This window comes from Mesoplodon bidens (genome assembly GCF_964165515.1).
Source record: "Mesoplodon bidens genome assembly, chromosome: X".
In the NCBI taxonomy this organism is placed as follows: Eukaryota; Metazoa; Chordata; class Mammalia; order Artiodactyla; family Ziphiidae; genus Mesoplodon; species Mesoplodon bidens.
In genome coordinates this window covers 115431230-115450454 of record NC_138163.1, presented here as the reverse complement: position 1 = coordinate 115450454, position 19225 = coordinate 115431230, and the positions used below count along the sequence as shown (strand labels likewise).

The 19225-nt window shown below is 37.2% G+C and overlaps 1 protein-coding gene and 1 pseudogene across 2 annotated transcripts in view; one reads left to right on the top strand and one right to left on the bottom strand.

Annotated features, from left to right (window-relative positions):
* The window catches only part of IL1RAPL1 (interleukin 1 receptor accessory protein like 1), a gene marked incomplete at both ends in the record, with an annotated part of 1089842 nt that overhangs the window by 242450 nt on the left and 828167 nt on the right, over window positions 1–19225 (top strand). The gene's annotated exons all lie outside the window — the stretch shown is intronic.
* On the bottom strand, window positions 1994–3357 carry LOC308608839 (UV excision repair protein RAD23 homolog B-like; annotated as a pseudogene). Its single transcript has one exon. The product of its transcript is annotated as a UV excision repair protein RAD23 homolog B-like (transcript).

Sequence of the window (19225 nt, the reverse complement as noted above, 5' to 3'; positions counted from 1 at the left end):
GATGACATTTATGGTGAGAGCATACTGTGATATATTCATATGGATCCTTTTATGATGTTCCTAGTTCCAGTATCAATACAAAGTACCACCTCATCACAGGTGACTACTTCAGTCTGTTTTCCATATAGAGTTCTCATTGCCCTATAGAGTACAAGGCTGGAACTCTTTCGGTGGTACTGTTCTTCTTATAACTTTTCTTTAATTGTTTGGTTTTAGTTCTCTTGGTGCCAGGCTTACAGTAAACATTAATTGCTGTTTATAAATCGAATGGATGAAGGAATAATTGCTAGCTATGTAACATGGGGAATGTTAAAGTTCTCTGAATGTAAGTTTCTTCATATGTACAACAGAGGTGATAATACCTAACTTTAAAGATGTTAGTAAGATAGATAGATACAGCTTATATAAGTTATATATCAACCTCTCTATCTTGCATAGCACAGTAACTGGCAGATCATAGGTACCGAGGAAATGTTAGTCCTCTCTTCTCCCATCGTACCTTGTACTTTTAAAGGGATGTTGCTCACTTCCGTACATGTTGCGCACTGCACAACTTCATAGGGTGACATTTGTGTTGCATATAATATGAATGGCACCACTGAAGATATGTGACCTGAAAGACTAAATATAATGACTTTGCATTTTTAACACTCTAGGCCAGTGATTCTGAAAATGTGAGCAATTAAAAACTCTTGCATCAGAATTAACTAGAAGTGATTTCTAAAAATGCAGATCCCTGTGTCCCTCCAAATCTGCATAATCAGAATTCCTTGAGTTAGAACACATAGATCTGTATTTTAAACAGCTCCTCAAATAATTATTTTAATAGCTGTATTGTGATATAATTCACATACCATACAATTTACCTGTTTGGCCCATCTTTCTTTTTTTTTTTGCTATTAAGATTTGTCTTTTAATATTCCATGAGATGTCTTGATTGTACATTTTCCAAAGTACTTTTCCAGCCGCATCTCCCAACCCTTCCAAAAGATTTCTGTGGTCTGTCCAATGCAATAAAAGATGCTTGATTATAGTTCTGTCCACCTTCTCTTTTCGAAAGCAAAGAATCCTAAATGACTTAAATGGTCATACATTCTTATCTAATAAGGAAAAACATTTACAAATATCAGAAACTCAGTTTTGAGACACTTGTATTAATTTTGAACTGAATCAGCATTTTGTGGGTTTTAAAAAAGGCAACGGTTGGAACTCACGACTTGCTGACAAACACATTTCTGCTGAGGGAAGGGGAAGACAGGGATGGTGAATGCTGCATTTCTCCATTGGCCCCAAAGTGCTAATTCCACAAAGGGATACATCAAAAGCAAACATGCAACTGTGGTTTTAAAACTTTTTACTGCAATATAACAATGAAGTAAACGGTAATTAGACACCTACCAATTTTCCCCCAAAGCAAAGCAAAAAAAAATGTAAACAGGAAAATAACTCTGCCTATACTTGTACAGCTTCTCAAATCATATTAGAAGGGTCTCACATTCAATGATCAAGAAATTTAAAATAGCAGTAATTATTTTCATTTTAAGAAAATATTACCCCTCTCCCCACTCAACCCCAAGTATTTATCATGAAAGAATGGGCTTTCTTACACATTAATTTTATACCTATTTGAAGCAGCAACAATAACCATCAATAATTTGGCATTTCTGTTTACCGTTGCTCCAATTTTTTTTTTCAATTTCACAAAGCCATTATCCAATGTTGCCATAGAATAGGGACCGTAGATTCTAGGTAGCAGAGACTCTTTCTGAAACCAATGTTAAGTTAAAGAAATATAAAGCAGGGCATTACACTAAGTTTCTGGATCTAGTACACTAAAAGAGTGAAACCTAGGAAAAGTTACCTACTGTTTTATAGAAGAAATAAAGACCTGCAAAAGCTGACTTTTGTTTGTACAATATTTTACACGCTGTGTGGATTTGTGGCATCTGCTAATTGAAGCAGGCATGCACGGTATTCATCCCCGCCCTGCATCCTAGATCCCCCCTTCCCACTCCCAACAATCCACTACCTTATACCAAGTATGTGGACATAAGCCCAAGTCATCCCAGACGATCCAGTGAACAAAGTTAGTGTAATGCACTGGTGTGAAGTGTGAGATGAAAAAAAGTCCCTTTGAATCTTCATCAAAGTTTTGCTGTAGAAGAAAATTGGCAGCCAAGTTCTCATTCCTCTCACAAGCAAAATATGCTTGTATCGCAAGTCTTTCAGGAAAGCCTAATGCCTTTAACCTTTCTATAGCTTCTTCTTCCTGAGGCGTTACTTGAATGTAGTTCATATGACCACTTCCAGCTTCTGCAGTTCCTCCACTGCCACTTCCACCCCTCCTCCTTGACCCCCCACTTCTTGAACTGGTTCAATATAACATCTGAATAAAGTGCTCCTGATGGTGGCTAATTTACTGCAGTAACTGAGGATTTTCTCGACCTATCTGTTGTAGCGATGCTGGAAGCAGGGAAGGATTCTGTTGGATAATTTGTCTCCTCTGTTGAAACTGAGGCTGATTCCGTAAAAATGCAAGAGGGTGTCCTCCAGAACTTGTTGTAGTCGTTGCTGTCGTAGTTGCTGCAGCTGCAGCCACTGAAGACTGAGGAGCCCCAATACTCGCTGCTGGAGGGGGGTCAACCACAGCCTGACTTTCTCTATATCCAGGAATTCCCATTAAAAGATACTCCACTGCTCTGTCAGGGTTGTTGAAACTGGCTCTCAGGGCTGCAATTACTTGCTCTCGTTCATAGCCCATTGACATGACCTCAGTTACCACATTCTCCTAAGACTGACTTGTCACAAGTGCACTTGTTGCATCTTCAAAAAGGTTTGACCGAGAAGAATCACCTGATGTACCGTCAGTTGATGTTGGGCTAGCAGCCACTGGTGTCTCTGCTGGCTTTTCTGCAGGTTTTTCTTGTTTCATTGCACTAGCAGGTGCAGGTTCAGAAGACACTGTACTTGATGCTGGAGTGACAGATGCAGGTGTGGGAGTGGGGGCCAAAGTGAGGGCAGGGGTTGGGGCCTGAGCCACAGCTGGTGCTGTGGAGGAACTAACTGTGGTAGCGGTGGCAGAATTAGATTGCTGAGTTGTAGCTGGTGCTGGTGGTGTCACTGCTTTGGGTCTTGTCACCATAACTACCACGAAGTTTTTCTCATCGATTTTACATTCTTTTAGAGCAGTATCATCATTGAGGATTTTGCCTGCTAAATTAATTTTTGACCTGCTACAGGAAAGGCATCTTTACCCTTTTCAGATTTAGTCTTCTCATTCAGTGCTCTTACCATCTCGTCTGGGTCGATGTCCATCTTGAAGGTCTGCTGCTGGAGGGTCTTCAGGGTGACCAGCATGGTGCCGCCATGCAGCAACGCTGCCCAAGTCTTTCTTAATTATACTGAACCATTGCTCTCTTGGTTCCCTAGTTTAGTGCTCTTTGCCAGAGGAAAACAAAAAAAGAAGTGCCCCCACCCTTTTCTTTGTGATTCTTCGTGGCTCCAAAGTAGCAAATGTTTGTACACATTGTCTTGTACATGTTTCTTCTGGAACTTTCATCACACTCCTTCATTCTTAGGGCTTGATATCTATCTTTACTTCTACTAGTTTGCATGTGCGCATGCATGCGTGTGCACAGAGACGCACACACACACACTCAGGCTTAGAGTCAAATTAGGTTTGAACTGTGGGTCTGCCACTTTTAGGCAAGGTACACTCCCTTGGTTAACTGAAAAATGAGGCCAATAAATACCTAGTTCTTAGGGTTGTATGAGAATAAAATGGAATAAAATGTAAGGTGCTTAGTATATTGTGTGACAAATGAGGCTAATAATACCTATTTTATCAAGCTGTGAGAATAAAATGGAAGTTGCTTAGCATATTATGTGGAACATGCTGAACATCTGAAAATGATAGCTATAATTAAGTTGAAGAGAGTAATATATACCCCCTTATAGTCCATAAAGTTACTAATTTTAATAAATTCATCAAACGTTTATTGATTACTTACTAAATACAAGATACTGTGCCTGTGGTGCTGTAGGGAACATAAGTATAAATATTTCATGAGGTCTGCCCTGAAGGACCTTACCATTTATACAGTACACAAATAACCACATATAATAAATATTTCATAATGGAATGATAGAATAAATGTTGGTGTAGATTTGCAAACAAATTGTTATCAGAACACAGAGGAGAAAGAATTTTAATTTCAGACAAGGGTGAGGTCAGCTTTCATGAAGGAGGTAGGTAGTGTTTAGTCTGGGACTCCAAGGATGGTGGAAATATGGTTATGGAGAAAGGGAAGCCTAGTTTTGCTGGGGAATAGATACAGAATGGAGAGTTTAGGGGGATGTGGCTGAAAGGGGGACTGGATCTTGATCTTAGAGGTATCAAATGACAACCCACAAAGCCTTCAGATGACATGTTGTAGGCAGTTGAGAACTAGTAAAGAGTTTTGAGGAAGGCAGTGACATCAGCTGATCTGTATCTTAGAAAAGTTACTTTAGCCGTATGTAGAATATATTCATGGTATAAGAGTTAGGAAATAGAAACTCCATTTATGTGGGTATTCAGAATATTAGCAAGATTGTGAAATAGCAGTTGGGCAAAGGAGGTGCAAAACTATCCTTCCAAACTCAGGACATAGAAGATGTTTCAAAGCCGCTGCTGGTGAAGTCTTGTGGAAAAGTTAGGTGCTGAACTAGGGCAGTGCCAGTGAGAATAGAAAGAAAAGGAAAGAAAGGTGGGGAGAGGGGGATACACACATACTCAAGAGATAACTGGATTAACTAATGGATATATAACATAAAAAGAAATGAAAATACCTGCAAAAATAATGTAAATTTATTCTGAATAAATCAAGCAAGGCTATTTTGGAAACTGCAGCAACCCTTTATATTGTTCAAAAATGAACACACACATCAAAATATTGACTGTTTTCACTTGAAAATTTAACCTGTTTTTCTATTTATGCATGTCGTCTTTTGTGTCTCAAAGTATTTTGTTTATTTGTGTATAGACTTCTAGGTATTTATGGATTTTTCTATTTTGCTTACTAATATTGATATGAAGGAAATTTATTGATTTACTTTAATATTTTTATTTTTATACTGAGTTCTCTAATTAGTCCTAATTGTTTTTCAGTTAGTATTTCATATTTTTTCAGGCAGTCCTCTTTCCAAGACTTATATACTTCTTATTTTTCTTGACTCATCTCATTAGCTAGAATTTCTAAAGTAATATTAAATAATAGCCATAAGATCTGGTTACTTGTTTTTAGCTTAGTCTTTTACTATTAAATAGGATTTTTTGAGGCATAATTGACATATAACATTGTGTAAGTTTAAGGTGTACAAAATGTTGATTTGATACACTTATGTATTGTAAAATGTTTACCACCATAGCCTTAGCTAACACCTCTCTCATGTCACATAATTACCAATATTTTTTTGGTGGTGGTAACATTTAAAGCCTACTCCTCTCTTAGCAACTTTCCAGAACAAAATACAGTATTATTAACTATAGTCACCATGCTGTACATCCAGAACTTATTCATCCTATAATTGGAGGTTTGTACAGTTTGACCAACACCTGCCCACCCCCAGCCCCTGATAACCACCATTCTAGTCTCTTTCTATGAGTTCTGCTTTTTTAGATTTTACATATAATTTAGATCATACAGTATTTGTCTTTCTCTTAGTAGGATATTTTAGATTATCTTTATTTGATAAAGAATGGATACCTGTACTCTTAGTTTGCTTTGAATCCTCAGAATAGACAATGAATTTAATCAAATGCCTTTAATAGGTCTTTATTTAATATTTTTGACGAGACTGATCTACTTTTCATGTCATCTTTTAGTATAACATTTACACTAGCTTTACAAAATAAGTTGGGAGTTCATCCTTTTAGTGCTTTGCAGTAATTTCATTGGCTTTGGAATCTTTTGATGCTGGAAAATTTCCCAGTGTTTGCTGGTAAAATTATTGAAGCCCAGGCTTTTATTAGGGGAACTTCTTCACCAGTGCTTCCAATTCCCAAGATGTAGTAAGAAAAATATCCTAGAACAAATCTGTGCAAAGTGTTCAATTTTTTTTAAGAATAAAATGATCAATTTTACATTCCAATATTAAAATACATATTAAAGCTCCAATAATTTTTGTAAAGGTATTGTTGTAGGGATAGACAGACACATCAGATACAGCTATGGAGCAGAATAATTAGTACACAAGTTTAAATACAAATGTAGCACTTTAAAATATTTATTTCAAATAGTGGCCCCCAAAAAGGTTTATTTTTTGAATTACATTTGGGAAAGTTTTATCATTTGAAAAGAAAGAAATTGGATCCTTACTGTGTAGCATACACCAAAATTAACATTAGGTGGATTAAAGATATAAATATAAATTTGAAACTTTACTAAAGAAAACTTTAGATGAATATTTATGTGACATTGGGGTGGAAAATGCTTTTAAAAATATAACAGTAAGGGAAGAAAGCCATACTGGAAAAAGGCAAATGGATTTAACTATATCATAAGCTTTAAAGGTTGTCATTAAATATTTGAATTACTAATATTAAATCCAAGAATGCCAACAGTCCATGGTGGAAATTCTAATCTTAACTGTAATATACCTGTCATATTTAGACGATAGTTTTTGTTTGTTTGTTTGTTTTAACAATTCAAAATGTGGCTCCTTTTTCTGCCTTTGATTGCTTTCTGTAGAAATTCCCCCAGCTGCCAGGGCAAATTTCTCACCCAGACTCTGGGACTCGAGTCGCCTATCCAACAGAGCATTGATGCTGCCAAGTTGGCATTAACTGTCTTATTAGCTTCAAGAAGACTTGAGACAGAAGCCGTCAACCCTTCATCTTTGGCATCTAGGTGGCTGTGAAACATATCAAAATTTAGTCAAAAGAGATAATCTTGTCTGGTTATATTTGAAGAAAATCATATTTAAAGAATGCATACTCTTTTCCTTTCCTTGTTTTACACAGTGTTCAGAAACATAGGAATGATTGTTAACTTCTTATACTTTTTCCACTTGTAAATTAAAGAAGAAATTCTGCAGAAATTGAGAAAGAGAGCAAAAACACTGATTTTCTGAAATAAAATATTTAAGGATCTGCAGCCAATAATAATTTAATTCCCAAAAGCGGAGCAATTGAAGCCATTTCCAGCCATCAGTACACAAATAGAAAGCAAAATCTTATAATTCTCTTGTGTTAAAGACAATAGTTATTTAAAACAATTTGTTTTAACTGTAGAGTTTCTTAAATCTCTTAATTACTGCTAGAAAATATTGTCAAATTTTATGCAAACTTTAGCATATTAAATTTTGGAGTCCATATAGGTAGCAATCATTTATTTATTTATTTTTTAATCTTTGAGTAAGCATTGGAAATTAATGATTCCCCTAGTTTTCTTACCTGCAAAAAAATGTGAACTCTCTTACCTACTCCACCAGAGTTTGATTAAAGACATACGTATGACAGTGGGCCAAACTATATCATAGTATGTCAATTTTCTATGAGATGTTAATAAGTATTCCTTGGTAAATAGTTCTATGGTTGAACAATTTTGGGAAAAATTGGAATCATTGTAGGTAAATTTAATAAATGCCTGCAGGATTTCTCAGACCTTTTAATTTGCTAAAATGTATTTTGATGCTCTAAGGGATGTTCATAGCATCCAGCATGTCCTACAAGCATTTTGCACATGGTATATATTGACATCTTTGAGAAAGTTGCACTAAATTGAATGTAATTTGGAAACTGCTACTGCAAAGCCATATAGAATATCCAGTATGAAAAGCTGTACATCATGTTGTAATAGCTGTTGCTATTAATTCATCTAAATGCCATTTATTGAGGACATTCCCTTGAAGAAGCCATGCTGAATGGCTTTGTAACTAGAAATCTGTTCTACTTCAGCTTTATACTGTGGCTTAGATCCAGTGCTTCATGTATAAACACAAATAAATATGACCAGGTCAAGTAATTCCATGCCATCTAAGAGAGGGTATTTCAAGTTTGATTATTTAATTTAAAAGGCAGCTCACTGGTCTTACCTCCTTTTAACCATTGTGCATGTGGTTAATAAGTAAAGTGTGAATTCCTTTCAATGTTTTTCATATTAATATGTTTTATCTCCACTTTTAAAATTTTTTGTGGGAAAGGCTAGTCCCTAGACAAGGATTAACACAGGAGTTTTCTATTGCTTAACTTGTTTCTAATTTCTTACGAGTTTCTTTTATGCATTTTCCTGTGCTAAAAATACAAACATATAAAAAATTATAACATATAATCCCCTTCTATATTTTGGGAATCAATTTACCTGTGAATGAGATAGTAACTACTTCATAGAAATCACTATGTTTTTTAAAGTATGTTTTACATGTGTTCAAAATGAAGGATAATATTCTTGTTATAATAGTTTGGCACATTGTCTACAAGGAAGAGTAGTGTACAAATTAGCTTTAAGATGGTATGCCTTGAGGATTGTAGGATAGAAAGGCATAGTCTTTCTAATACAAGGATGTACATCAGAGGTGTGAACTAGAAATTATAGCTCTGCCTTATTGGGACATAACACGAGCTCAAGTGACCCCTGCTCTCCTTGTTCATCTATCTCTGACACTTCCCATTAAGAAGACACGATTGGGTAGCTTTTCCGTGACCCAATATGAAACATCTCTGATAAACAAGGTTTCAGATCAAGGTATCTCAGAAAGGCAGTTGGCCTCGTAGTGCCCTGACTTCCCTTTGGCTTGTGCACAAATTCAGCCCAGGCCCAGTTAGTGGAGGACAGCCCCTAGGATAGTTTCTCTCTGTTCACATTCCACAAGATCCAGGCAGAGCTGCTCTGCAAAAAATATGTTCACATGGTGCCTTTTTTTTCTTAGAGGGGCAATGTTTTAAATACTTGGAGACTTCACGGCCTGTCAGGTACACAGATTTGAAGTAATACAGGTGAGAGGTTCTTGTGACAATTTATGGAAAGTAACATTTTAATCTAGAGCTCTATGTTTGTGGGCAGCATGAGACAAGTCTAGATGAAAACCTGTTCACTTTTATATATACTCTGTAGATTTTGTAGTTTGCTGAGTGTGTCCTCATAAATGTAGTTAAATAGCTGCAATTAGAAAACATGTTCTGGATGAGTGTCACAATTAAATGGTAAACTACATATATTGGTATTTATTTATTTATTTTTAAACATCTTTATTGGAGTATAATTGCTTTACAATGGTGAGTTAGTTTCTGCTTTATAACAAAGTGAATCAGCTATACATATACATATATCCCCATATCCCCTCCCTCTTGCATCTCCCTCCCTCCCACCCTCCCTATCCCACCACTCTAGGTGGTCACAAAGCACTGAGCTGATCTCCCTGTGCTATGTGGCTGCTTCCCACTAGCTATCTATTTAAGTTTGGTAGTGTATATAAGTCCATGCCACTCTCTCACTTTGTCCCAGCTTACCCTTCCCCCTCCCCGTATCCTCAAGTCCATTCTCTGGTAGGCCTGTGTCTTTATTCCCGTCTTACCCCTAGGTTCTTCATGACCTTTTTTTTTTTTTTTTAGATTCCATATATATGTGTTAGCATACGGTATTTGTTTTTCTCTTTCTGACTTACTTCACTCTGTATGACAGACTCTAGGTCCATCTACCTCACTACAAATAACTCAATTTCGTTTCTTTTTATGGCTGAGTAATAGTCCATTGTATATATGTGCCATATCTTCTTTATCCATTCATCTTTGATGGGCATTTAGGTTGCTTCCATGTCCTGGCTGTTGTAAATAGAGCTGCAATAAACATTGTGGTACATGACGCTTTTTGAATTATGGTTTTCTCAGGGTGTATGCCCAGGAGTGGGATTGCTGGGTCGTATGGTAGTTCTATTTTTAGTTTTTTAAGGAACCTCTATACTGTTCTCCAAGGTGGCTGTATCAATTTACATTCCCACCAACAGTGCAAGAGGGTTCCCCTTTCTCCACAGCGTTTGTGTTTGTAGATTTTTTGATGATGGCCATTCTGACTGGTGTGAGATGATATCTCATTTTAGTTTTGATTTGCATTTCTCTAATGGTTAATGATGTTGAGCATTCTTTCATGTGTTTGTTGGCAATCTGTATGTCTTCTTTGGAGAAATGTCTGTTTAGGTCTTAAACACAAAAGACCCCGAATAGCCAAAGCAATCTTGAGGAAGAAAAACGGAGCTGGAGGAATCAGGCTCCCTGACTTCAGACTGTACTACAAAGCTACAGTAATCAATACAGTATGGTACTGGCACAGAAACAGAAATATAGATCAATGGAACAGGACAGAAAGCCCACAGAGAAACCCACGCACGTATGGTCACCTTATTTTTGATAAAGGAGGCAAGAATATACAATGGAGAAAAGACAGCCTCTTCAATAAGTGGTGCTGGGAAAACTGCACAGTTCATTGTAAAAGAAATAAACATTTAAAAAAATAAAAATACAAGTACTTTCATTTATTAATCTTTTCATGTAGGGCCAGACCTTTTCCTTAAATATTGGTTTCCTTATTTGAAATCTAAGTCTTTTTGGCAAAAAGTCTATTCTTAATGCATCATCTACAATTTCCAATTTCAGTTTCTTTAAAAGGGAGTAAAACATAAATGTAATTGTGAAGCAGTATGACTACAGAATCCTCCTGTATTTTTTATTTGCCCCCATCTTTAAGAGTTGACTCATCCACACCTAATTTAACAGGACTTTGTTTTAGTGATCTTTGGGTTTTTTGTGGTCAGATGATGAGGGACATTTTTAATTCTTTAACAACCCTTTATTGAGGCATGGTTGATATATAAAAAGTTGTAAATATTTAACGTATATGCAATTTGATGAGTTTGGGGATAAATACACACTCGTAAAACCTTCACAACTATCAAGACCATAAATAAATCCATGGCCTCCTGAAGTTTCCTCCCGCCCTCATCATTATTTTTTTGGTGTGTGGTAAAAACACTTAACATGAGATCTATCCTCTTAGTAATATGATCCAGCAATCCCACTTGTGGGTATTTATGCAAAGTTTAAATCAGAGTTTTGAAGAGATACCTGCATTCTCATGTTCCTTGCAGAAGTATTCACAATAGCCAAGACGTGGAAAAACTGTAAATGTCCATCGACAGATGAATAGATATAGAAGATGTAGTATATACATACCATGGATTGTTATACAGCCTTAAGAAAGAAGGAAATCCTGTTATTTGCAACAGCATGGATGGATGTGTAGTATGTTATGCTAAGTGAAATAAGCCAGATGCAGGATGACAACTGCTGTATGATTCACTAATATGTAGAGACTCCAGCCTTTTCAAAATTTTCAACTTAGTTTTTATAGAAACAACCTTTTTATTTTGCACTCACATTTGATCCCTTTGCATAATTTGTAATTTCATAATTACATTATATAGTAAACTAGCAAACATAGGTTCTAGAACAAACACAGTAGACTTATTAAGTAGGCTTAATAAGGAAGCATACACTGTGTTGAGGGAACAGAAACGTCCTTTAATCCAAAAAGTCTATTATAAAAAAAATTCTTGATCTCAAAATCTCCTTCCAAGAGTTCATGGTAAGTCCTTCCTAGTTCCTTGGGCTTTTCTCTACTTTTCTATTCACCTGCTTCCTTGATTGACGTCAATACCATCTGTTAAATACAGTTTTAAAATCAGTCAGTACCACGTGTTGAGTACAGTTGACCCCTGAACAACACAGATTTGAACTGTGTAGGTCCGCTTACATGCAGAGTTTTTCAGTAGTAAAAAAATTACAGTATTACATGATCCAAAGTTGATTGAATTTGTGGATAAGGGGGAGCCACGGATATGGAGGGCAGAGTATAAGCTATACTCGGATTTTCAACTGTGCAGAGGGTCGGTGCCTCTAACTCCTGCTTTGTTCAATGGTCAGCTGTATTGCCATCTTCCTGAATGAACTGATTTCTTCTTCCTATAAAAATGGAATCCATGGATATTTTTAGCCCTCTGACATGTCTTATTTATTAAGGAGGAGGGTCACTTCTCGACTGCCCAGGAACTTACGAGCCTGACAAGACCAGGGAAGAAACTCACTTCAGTCTTGTTTCTCTGCTTTACCTCTTTTCCTGCTTAGTTTTTCAATGGTGTAAATTGCCCAATCTATCACAGAGTGTTTTCAGAGGCTGCCACTCAACTTAAGCAGGATGAGCTGTGAGCATCAACTTTAGTGGGGGCTCCAGAATTCATAAACCTTATAGAAAAAAATTCTTGGCGGCAGTCTAATGGACACTGCTTCCAGACCAAATCAAGAGATGGAAGTTGCCAGGGCAAGCATTCCTCAGGAGGCACCCTTCTGTAACACCCTGCATATGAACAGCCAAAGAATCAAGCCATAAATCCCCATCCTAACTGTACATCAAAATTAACTGTTGAGTTTTGAAAATACAGTAACCTGGGTCATCTCTCACAATCACCAAATTGGAATATTCCAGAGCAGGAGCCCAGATGAAGGAATTAGTTTTTAAAACATTACGGGCGATTACAATTTTCAGCCAAGTTTGAAAAGTCGCTGGAATAAATATATGAAACATAGTTGTATTTTTGGAAAAGTGAGTTTCTAAATGATAAATGTTTTCCTTCTTACATATGGATGTGCCTTTTAGTTTGGAATTTCTTCTACAACAGCAAATGAAGTCATTGCAGAAACTGAAAAACACACCTTCTGATGTAAATCTGTTTGGAAAAAAAAGGGGTCGGCTCAGTGAATGGGTGCCAGGCAGGCAGCCTGTCATCCAAGGTTCTTTGCTGTTCCCTCTGAATCCAAAGGAGGGCTCTTGCTTGAAGCAGCTGCTTCTCAAAACATTAATGTGCATAAGGATCCCCTGGGATGGGTGGGAGAGGTTGTTAAATGTAGATGCTGATTCAGCAGGTCTGAGGTGGGGCCTGAGAGTGTGCATTTCCAATGAGCTCCTTGGTGATGCTGCTGCTACTGGTCCAGGGATCACTCTGCGTAGCTGGAGTTTAAGCAACATTAATCAACCAATTTTCAACAGCTGCATCTTCTTGGCATTCAAAACTTAGGTCTGTGTTCTCTGATATTTGTTTTCCATTTACAACTGCTAAAAATTATTTGCTACATCCACGAATTATTTCTCTAAGAAATAAAAGAAAGAAGAAGAAAAGAAATATAAACCCTTTAATCACCTTAAATGGAGGTGGGATGTATTCATGCTAGACCATTAATATTGTCAGCTCTTTGCATGTGAATACCAGGAACTGGGTCAGCTCTCTGTAATTGAGGAGATCAGATCAGCTACATTCGTAATAGAGCTAGCCACCCGCAATCCATCTCCCCTTCAGGCCCAAGACACTAAATGCCCGTGACTGATTTTTTTCAGGGTTATTTGTTAATTGTAGATGTTGTAGATGATTGATTAGTATGACTATACAAACATGGTGGACATGATGGGGGTGTTTTGCCTTTCTTTCAGTGTATTGTCATTGGTGCAGCATTTCTAGCGTGATAGGAATTTTTTCTTTTATAGTGAAGTGTGAATTTTGGACTGAATTCTATGCAGAGTGTATGAATCCTTCTTAGAGATAACTGTGTTCCCATGTTTCCTCAAAAAGCAAAAATATTTTAGTGAATGTTGTCAATGTGTTTGTCTTCATGCAGCCCAGTGAATGTCTGCACCCTTGAGTATTGAGGAAAAACTCTTTCTTTTTTCACTTATAAAAAGGCCTATAATGTAGCAAAAATTGTAAACCTTTTTCAAATCCTAATCTGCTTTCCCTGAGATCCCATGGGAAATATCAACTGGGGAGAATTTACTCTCATCTCTATTACTTCTATCTGGTATTCTTCATTTGCATGTAGATGATGGCCTTCATTTCTCAACATTTGCTAGGCTCTACTCATGCTAGGCAGTGTGCTGTGTCCATGGATACAGCCTTAAAGTCCTGAGCTTTCTCACCCTGCTCCTAAGGGGCTTGCAGTCCATTTGGTCTCAATTTACACAAGCCGAGCAGCAAATTATCCAGTTAAAAGTTGATAATATGTGTATATTTTTAAATACTTTCAAGATTCATTGTCTTCACACGCATTTCTGGGAACAAAAGAGAAGAAAGAAACAGTATAGGTTAGGCAATAGGTAAGAGAGATTGTGCTGAAGGAGAAGATGAACTACACTGGGATAGAGGTGCTGGGAATTCTAATAAACCACACACTGTATCAGTGCTTCCCTCCTTCTTCAAACATTTACTGAGCACCTACTAGGTTCAGCCAAAAGGATCATAGTTTTATGACAACAGTGTGTTCCAGGTACAGTATCAAAATGTTGTCTCCGTGAGCAGTTTACGTAAACACTGAGATTCTGTTACCTCATTTATAAGAATAGATCATAATATCCTCCCTGTCCAAAGGCAATGAGCTGAAAAGTGATTTCTGGTTTTCTGTCTATGAAATAATCTCTGAAAAGTAGAGAGAAGGGAGATGGGAAAAACTATGAGCTGGAGCTTAAAGTGACTTTCTGGGATAGTCTCGAATGTAAACCCGACCTGCAGTGTCTCTCATTGAATGTCCAATTGCCCCCTCGCACCCACCCCCCAAGCAGATATCAATTTTCCTTTTACCGGTTAACCAGTAATCTCTGGAACTAAGAACATAGACCCACGTGGCCGTTTCTGCCATGAGCAAAAAACTATATTTAGATGTTTCAGCTTGTTCTCACTCCATAAAAACCCAGTGGGTTTGGGGTCTAACGCCATATAGAACTTGGTGTCACACCATTGCCTCTCCACTTGATCCTGCAGGAAGACAACTACCAATGATGCACATAAGTTTTTTGACTGTGACTAGGCTCCGTTCTCTAATTCCCATTGGAACTTCCATTGTAAGAATGACTCTTGTCATATTGACTCTGAGGCCAAACATAAATGTGTTCAGTGACTGTAAGTTTAGGCAAGATTCCTAAACTTTCTTTTCTCAGATTCTCATTTATAACATGGGAATAGAACTGTTTCAGGACTTAATGAGCTCATGTACACATAGTGCCTAGTAAAGTGACCAGGACATTTTCAGCCCTCATTATATTTGTAATTATCGCATTATTATTCTTATTACAGGAAAAATTTTACTGACCTGGAGAACAACAGAAGAGACATAAGACTTTTATCCTTTTCCTTTCTAGATTTGTATATATTATAGAAGACACATAAAAATGGGTATTTCTCCACAGATTATCTTACTGTTAGGTATAAAAGTTAATAAATTAGGGAGAAAATTCATAACTAACTACTTGAGCTTTCTGTGAAAACTTACAGAAATAATATACCTTAATTGGTGTTTTGATTCCAAGCAAAAGCAAAAAAGAAGAAAAAAAGGACTTCTTAGGAATAATTTAAAATGAAAAATTGCCTTAAGATACACTTCCTACCTGGTAGAAGTAGGCAAATTGATATAAATATTCTTATGGCTGTCACACACCTGTCCTTGTCCCTAAAGCAGTTCAGTCAGGGGCATGATATTAAGAGGAAGCAGAGGTGGTTACCAAGTACTAATAAAACCCTTGTTCTAGGGAACCAGCACTGTTGGTGATGATGCATAAAATACTTATGCTTCTCACTGGCTGACATGGTGCTTTATATTGACTTTGGATCTTTTTAACCTTGTGACCTCTTTCTCTGTAAAATCAGTTTCCTTTGCTCCCTTCTGAAAATCCATTTCCTGGATTTCGTTTTCAAACTCCATCCATTCTTGTATCTGTTCAGCGGAATCTATGTCTCTTACCAAGGGTGTGGCCAGATATGCTCTTCTTTTCTTTCAGGTCCTAAAACCCTGCAAATACTGTCTTGAAAGGCCAACACATCATGTTGCCACATTATTTTTTCCTAGTCCACCTATTCTCTTGGAACTTTTCACCTGTTTAATATGCATCTAAAGCTTACCTGTCCAGAATCCATCCCCAGAGATGCCAAAGCTCACCACTGTTTTTAAATCTTTCCCTCTATGTGGCATCTCTCCATTTGGGCATGAATTACAAATTCACCCCAAGTGTTCTCTACCTCATGAAAACATGACTGTGCTAGAACGCCAATGGCCTTCATTAGCCTGGCTGATCTATGAATCTGAACCCTCCTGAAATTCATTAAAGGAAAAATAGCTAATTGAAAATGAATGTAGAGACACCCAGTGGGATCTTAAAACCTAGTCTTTCAAAGTGATGTGCTTTGGCCTTAATAGGGCTTTTATTTATTGAATTTCAGGCTTCCCTTGGTTTTTGTGACAGGGTTAGCAGAGGAAACAAGCCCAAACGTCTTGTAAGCTCTCAAACTGGATGCTCATCTCGGGGGAGCTCAGAGGGTATCATGTTTTAAGTATTATCTTTCTGGAACTTGGAATGTGTCTGCTGACAGACAGCTCCCCTGGGTTTTAGCAATGCAGTGCTGTTCAGACAATTGAATAAGCTGAATTAGACAAAGTATTTTATTAAAATAACAAACAGATGGAACTTTGAAAGAATTTTCTTTTTTTTTTCCTAAAGACTTAGAAGTTAGGCTTTGTTACAGAAGTCATTTAAAATATATTAATGATGACTTTTCCTATTTCAAGTAAAAAACCCAGAAAGATCTTGTTGCTCTTTTTTAACCAAATTTAATATGCGGCCAATAACAGAGACTCTTTCAGCCAAACCACGGTATATGCAAATTAGTAATGTCCTTTTGTATTTGCAGATCTTATTTCTTCAGAGTAATAGAAAATGCTGCCTGGCATTGTCTTATTAATCTTCACAACGAATGCTAAGGGGCTAGGTAGGCCGTATTTGGCAATATCCACATGTAATAGAGGTTTTAAAAAATGGGGCAATGAAAATAAAATAAGTCTAGAAACTTGTTAACACTCGAAGTGGAAGTTTAGCAGTGGAAATGAACTAATGTTACCAGAAAAGCTCTTACTCTCTTTTACTTTTCATAATGATTAGCTAGAACATTTTTTCTCATGAATGACAAGATTGCCTATACTGTATTTGACACATGGTGGTTTTCCAATTTGTATCAGACTGTGTGTACGGATGTGTCTATGTCAGGAATAAAATTCTTAGGTATTTGATAGATTGGGACTATTTTGCCCTCTACAGGCAGTTCAAGGGAAGAGGCAGAAACTGTCATTCAATGTTAAGGATTGAAAGATGGTAGGTAAAACTTTGGCAGGGGAACTTGTCTCACGGTGGACCAGATCACAACGGGACAGGTAGAGCTCAAAGCCTTTGCTATAGCCACATACAGTGGATATCGGTAGCAACAGAAGCTCAGGTTTTGTTTTAACTTGGATACTTTAACTGCTAGGGTCTCTGGGCCTGCCACCTAGTTCAAAATTCACTGTACTTTTTAGTTCACTGTAGGCTCTCAAAATATGGTAACTGAATGGATAAATGAAAATATAGTATTACCAACAAATACGAGTTCTTTTGTTGGAAGAGTGTGTGAGTGCCAAGTAAAAATATTTTTCTTTATTATGTTCCTTTTACATGCGCATATTCATATGCAAAAACACTGAAAAACCATAGGCCAGCTGATTTTTTTCCTTTTCTTTTTTTAAGGTTAGCTTTCAACTTGCTATTTATTACATACTGGTGTATCATGTTCCTAAAATACAATTACTCCTCTGGTCATTTTAAAAATTTGTTCCCAAGTGGCATGCCATTTGATTTGCTGTATTATCTTTGAAGTAATGTATTGATGGAAAGAGGTGTGAACAGGCGTAAAGAGCAGCAGCAGCAGCAGGTACTTATTTACTAAGTACTCATTTATGCCAGATCAAGCACTTAGTAACTTAATTCTCAAAACAAGAATCCAACGAATCACGCCATTTTATAGATGACAAAACCAAGTCTTTAAGAAGCCAAGTAACTTACCAGGATCACATAACCACAGAAATGAGATTTGAATTTGTGCACTATGATGACAGAGTCAGGTCACCTCACAACCCTGTCCTGTACCTCCCGTTCCAGAACTAGTGATTGTCCTCAGCTTTGCTTAGTACTGTCAGATATGGAAGTTGGTGTCACCAGATTCTCTGTCTCACCGCCACCTTTGGAGCAAGGCAATTATAGCATCCTTGGTTTTGGTTGTCCTAAAATGGAGGAACGCTTGCTGGTGGTGGACGGAAGACTCACATTCATTCACAGGCTCGAATGGGTAAAATGGTCACAGCCAACATCCTGTCGTGCTAATTGCTGCTATTTAGAAATAAGGGGTTGGGGGTGAGAAGCACCTATCCCTTCACAGTTTATAAAACACACTGAAGTTAAGGGATATCAAGGGGTGTGCTCAAGCACACACAACTTTTGTGTGGCACAGTCTGGAATTTAATCCACATGCTCTGATGGTAACTGCCGTGTAATCCCCGCCCGTCCAGATGGCCTGAGCCTCTTGTAGTTGTTGCTTGGCTGATAATACCTTTGAATAGAAAATAAAAACTGGTTGGATATTTTTCAGAATATCTTTCGTTTCAGATACATTCTTAATCCATCAAAAGGGACATTCTAAATAAAGACTTGTTTCTACATGATGAGTTAATGAAGAATGGCAGGGAAAAACAAAACAAAACAAAAACGCTTTTAGGGAAGTTTATTTCAAGCCAAACTATAGCTGGTTGAAGAATGACAATACAGTATCACACAACTGCCACTACTCCTAATTAATTGACTTTACAGGTTTTTAGATAGTCACTGGCGTGTCTTGTACTTATGACTAAAAAGTGCACTAACAATCTATAGCAGTGTTACAACACAGATAGCACATTGTCAGATGCTGCTATGGATGAAAACCTCTCATTTGCTCTCGATCTGTTAGCATGAACCACTTGAGAGTTACAGATGCATTTATTACTGGCATTTTCCAAATGGCAGGGACATTTGTTGCTAACAGTCTCTGATGGGAAGGAGGAATTTGGCATTAAGGCTAAAGTTAGCTAACACTTCTTGAACTAGACAGGGTGTGAGTAGTGAACACCTGACACTACTTGTGACCATCGAGCCTGAATTGTGTTTAATGAAGGCACCCTCTTTTAATTTTAACCTTTTTCAATATAAATCCAACCTTTTTCCTAAAGCTTCTTCCCTTCACTTAATTGGACATCCTCTTTTATTTTTCTTCCTCTTGTCTGTTACATAATGTGCCCTGTATCTTTTTACATATTTGT